The 5,157-nt window shown below is 42.6% G+C and overlaps 1 long non-coding RNA gene across 1 annotated transcript; it reads right to left on the minus strand.

Moving 5' to 3' along the window:
* Positions 1-1,921: 1,921 nt before the first annotated feature.
* On the minus strand, positions 1,922-4,897 carry LOC141749371 (uncharacterized). Its single transcript, XR_012589343.1, has 3 exons — positions 4,478-4,897; positions 2,858-2,974; positions 1,922-2,268 (listed from the first exon to the last, which is right to left on the minus strand). It is a non-coding gene; the product is annotated as an uncharacterized LOC141749371 (long non-coding RNA).
* Between the last annotated feature and the right edge of the window lie 260 nt (positions 4,898-5,157).

The raw sequence follows: 5,157 nt of genomic DNA on the forward strand, positions 1-5,157 counted from the left end.
CCTACCCAGCCTCCTGCCTGCAGAGCCTTCTCAGCTGCAGGACGATGGGCACCACCGTGCTACTGCACCTCCTAGCTCAACCTCCAAGTAACCACGGGAAGTCCCTCCGTGACCACAAATCCCCTTTGTACCCAACCAAGCGCACCCAGCCATGGCTCCTGTCGCACACACCACTGCCGCAGGAGACCGGGACTTCCAAACACCTTGGTGATGCAGATGTTTTGCTCCACCACTCAACATCTACCAGTTTGATGGATTTTGAAACTATTGCATGCTGATCATTAGTAAAACTTGCTGTAACTATATAATGATCGTGGTGAAAGAAATCAAGTGTCATCCCAGGAGCCATCAACTAATTATTTTGTATCTAACTAATGCCACGATTTATTTGTTGACCTCCTTGTCAAACTGCGCGGAGTTCTAATTAATTGATAAGAAGCTGTAACTACCAAGGGTGTGCTGAAGTTTTGTTTGGTCAACTTTGACACATAAGGGTATACATACATTGTCTCTGGCACCTTGTGTAGAGTTTAGCAACGCAGCTCGAGAGGAACCAGATCACGAAGTGCTGCTAAGATGAACTTGGCAAGATTATATGAGTGAAATATCATCACCTGAAGCCATGCCACCTTGCTGGGATAACATCCAATCTCTCATGTCAAGCTACATAAACCAGGGTAATGAGTGAGGAGCACCTAGACGGCCCAGGAAGGGGCACTCATTAGTTACCATGTAGCACGCGGTCATCTTGGTCAGAGGCACACTGATTTCTAGCCAGGAAGGGACAACTTGCCTTTGCACGAGTGCTTTTTGGATGAGTGGCAAAGCCCAAAAGACAGCTAAAATAATTACCGATCTTGTGGAAGTTTCTTTCATGTGCGTTTTCCTGGTGTGAATACAGCTCAGAGACTTGAGAGCCCTTTAGGGCTCTTCAGAAATAAATGAAACTTTACACTGTCCTCTAAGGTGTTTCAAAAGAAAAAAAGCCGTGTGTGTACATTGCAACCACACCACACAGCCTACGATCAAAAGGAGAGAAAGGGTGGCCAAAGGGGAAGACATCTTTCCATACAGAATATACTCACTTCTTCCCTTGAGCTCTCTCTTTCTCAGTTGCACCTTTTATTGACAGATGCAAAGCAAGACTAATGAACTGTTGATAACCCTGGCACAAAGGATTATTAGACAAAGCAATTTTATTTTGTGGGCATTGATTTATATGTCACAACCACAGTACAAATGAAAATGGTAGTTTAGATAGATGAACTTGAATGCTAAACAATGGTCATCCTGTTTATTCCTAACACCCAGCCTAAATGCACTTATAGATACATTTACATGTGCCTCTGTGCACTCTATAAACTTACTGATACGCTTGCAGATTTTCTAGATAACTAATAGTATTTGGAGAGAAACCCAAAACAACTGAAACACTAAAACAGCGATGCTGTTTTGAAAGGGCATGAATCTTGTCATCATACTGAATAGTTTTAATTTGAACCAGTGATTCCCAAACACACAAAAAAGAGATGTCCAGACACAGAGGGAATCCACAAGTAAAAACATGTGAAAAGAAGGGGCTTGTCCTTAAGCAGCCTGTAATAAGTATGAAATTTGCTGGCCTGAGAAACAGAGCAGGCTGAAACAGGAGGACGGGCTTTACCATTTTCCACTGACCTGTCTACCATCAGCCCCTGGTGACATCCAGAAACTCTGTCCACGGCCTCTTGGAGAGCTGGAGCCCGTCCAGAGCCAGTGAAGCTGCTGATTAGCATCTGCGAGGAAATAAACTCTGCTGATCCCGAGAACCAGGCAGACGCGGCATCCGAATTTTAATTCTCATCTTCCGTGGCATTCGTCTGACATTTAATTTGACAGCAACTGCTGCGTTAAGGACCGTCTTAGCCCAGATGGAATTAGGAAAACAGTAGTGAAATTTGTCCTCTTACCCTGGTGAATCCAGAGGGAAATTTAAAAGACTAAAACATAGAGACTTAATTTTGCTGGCTTTCCAATGGCAAACAGGTAGCCAGCACCCATTTTTGTCTTGAAAAGTTTCCTCTAGCTCTCCTGGTAAGTAATCAATCATCTCTTACAAAGAGCTGCCATTGGCCTCTCTACTGTCATGATTAATACTCAATCCCTCCACATCACAAGCTCAGATAAAATAATATGAAGGGTACGCACACAAGAAGTGATCCAACAATGCTAAGGCAAAAGCAATCCCCAGGATTTCCCGCGGAAGGCTGTTCCATTTGCAGCTTCAGTCTGGAAAATAGTAAAATAAAACTGCACTTTAATGAACTTTTATAAGAAAAAGGTTTACTTTTTTTAATACAAGCCACGACAGGACACTTCCCCCACCTTAGGCTCTGTTAAACATGACACTCAAAAGCCACCTCCAATACTCCAGATATTAAATTGTTTTCTGAAAGCCAATTCATTCCCATCATTATTCCTGGTATAAAGCTGTGAGGTTTTTTGCTTCCCCCCCTTTTTTTTCCAATGCTAGAAATAGATTAAACTGGCACTTCAGGATGCTGAGCTGCAGTTTCAGCAGAGCTCTGTGGTTCACAGAGATTTATCAAAAATGACAAGATTCAACATCTAGGAGATGTCTCACAATGCCCAGAAGCTCCAAGATGCAGCAGTTACAACAGTAATCAGAGAGAAATAAGAAAAGTGTTAGAAAAAGAACCGTGTGTTCCTTGAAAATCAAAGGTCCGACAGGAACGGAAAGATGCTGTGCTGATCAGCACTGGCCATTCGTGGGCAAGAAAGAGTCACAAATGAAAAAGCAGGGAAAGCTGCCCTTCATTTCAGCTCCAAGGGCTGTTACAAACTTCCTCTCAGTTACCTGGTCAGAGCCTCTGAGATGCAGAGGTTTTCTTCTGTTCCATTTGCAAACGGCGTGGTATTAGCTGCAAAGTGTTGAGTGTCTATTTGTCATCACTTCTTCTAAGTTAAGCTGTCACTGGAATAGTAAAACGTAATATTCTGTAAGTGCATTCTCTTTTTCACACACGTGCATGTAAAGCAAATTATGATATATTTGAAAAAGGCTAAGAAAAAATTGGAATATCTGGACAGTAAATACTTATGAAGCACAAAATCATCTCCTCTGCATAACCAGCCTTCACTCGGATAACCCACCTTGCCTAAACAAATGCTTATGATTGAGAACCACATTGCAGCCAGACTGCATCATTTCTACTAAAATTAATGTAACACAGGTGGAACGGAGGCATTGTCAGAAACTGCATTTCACCAAATCAAGAGTAGAAGTCTCCTTTCCCTGCGCCTGAGCAGGACCAAGTGTGCCTTCTCACACAGAAATAAAATACAGAAAACCTGGGTCTATTTCCCAAGTCTCACAATGAGCTGGGCAGGATTCTGCAGAGAGCAAGAGGGAATCTCTTTCCCTCTTGATTCCTACAATGAAAGTTAAGGGACAAGGTTAAGGATTCATATAATGAAAGTTAATCGGAAACACCAACATGTGGTGCTCTGTATTATCTCTCTGTCTGAGTAATTCTTATTTAGCGGTGCGGGTCTCTCGCATGCACGTGCAGGAGCCTGCGCGGTCTCTCCCGCTGCCTGTACTTTCACCTTGGACAGACGGCGCTTCCAGCACATTAGGCATCCACACGTGCTCGTCTGCAGCCAAGGGAACACTGATCTGCGTTACACTTCCTGCACCTACCTCTCATTTAGCTGTGTTTCAGAAAGGGCTTATTCCAAGGTTGCAGGCAGTCACAAAGAGATAACATGAAAAAAATTCAGTATCACAGTACATAAACTCAGCAACCTCAAGTTCACTCTAATATTCCTTTTAAGTACTTCACATGCATAAACTGAGCAAAACTAGAGCTGCAGAGAAGGGTAGCGAGCATAACCACAGCAAGATACGAGAGCACCCAGGCTTCTTCTAATAAATAACAATTCCAGTAAACCCCTATAAAAGACAGCCATTACCAAGCAGTAAGCTTGCATAGCAAAAAGGAATCTGAAAAAGAAAGCTCCACGGTAAAGTCCTGCACTCAGGCAGGTCTTTCTAGGTCTCCTAATTCCTTTACAGAAGTCAAAGGCAAATTCCTCCATGAAGGGACAACACCCTGGGCATCCTCCCCTCCCTCCCATGTGCCAAGACCTTCTTTCCAGATGTGGAAAAGCCTGAAGGAGTTAGGCTAATCCAGAGGAGAGTGAAATGGAAATAATTCCCATAATACCTTTGGGAAAGCTTAATCCAATCTTCTCTTGTGAACTAGATATTATTCCTCTTTTACTTGCCTTCAGTGGTGATAAACTGCAGACAAAAGAGATAAGGGACTCACACGCCTCACATTTAACCACTCGTAGTAAACACACTTCTTGCTTTTGCTTATCTTCCAGCCTAGTATGGATTTCCTTTTAGTAACCTCCTGAATTACAATCAAATTATACTTTCAGGGCCATTGAATTGCATGACTTGCAATACCTTAATGGGTTCCGTTCCGGCTCCTCAGGAAGGACTTGTAATCCCTGTCGTCTTCTATATTTCAGCGAGACTTAAGGATATGCTTCACTGCTGTGCAGAAGAGCATCTACCTTAAATTTACCAGAGCAAGTTCCATGCAAACAGTGCATGGGCGAGTGAACTGCCTCTTCTAAGGAAAATTTTAATAGCATACGTTTCTTCTTTTGCCTTACAGTGACAGTACAGGGTTTGAATGGTACAGTAATTCCAAAAACCCTTTGAGACATTTATTCGATTTGATTTAATGGCACACAGTCTATACGCCAGGTGTCGGCTGCTCTGCAAACTATTTGAAAATAAATGAAAGTATTGATGCTCAGAGATGGTGCAGCGTGCCACATTCCTCTTGATACCACTGACAGCGTATTTCTTAGATATGCTTTCACCCTGCAATAAAGAAATTGTTGCTTTGTTAGTTATGGGCTACGTAGCAAAGAAAATACAGTATCTGGTCTATAGCTGTACTGAAATCAATTTCTGAATTATATAAACTTTTAGGTAATTGAAATAAGAGAGAGGGAGAACAAACACAATCTAAAAGTCCTAAAGAAACCTCTTGTCAGGACTGATTGCTCTTCCCCGAAATTCTGAAGGTCAGGATGGTGTCCAAGGTGAATGTGCTGATTCACCAGAAGTCAGTT

Source organism: Larus michahellis, chromosome 10 (assembly GCF_964199755.1).
Source record: "Larus michahellis chromosome 10, bLarMic1.1, whole genome shotgun sequence".
In the NCBI taxonomy this organism is placed as follows: Eukaryota; Metazoa; Chordata; class Aves; order Charadriiformes; family Laridae; genus Larus; species Larus michahellis.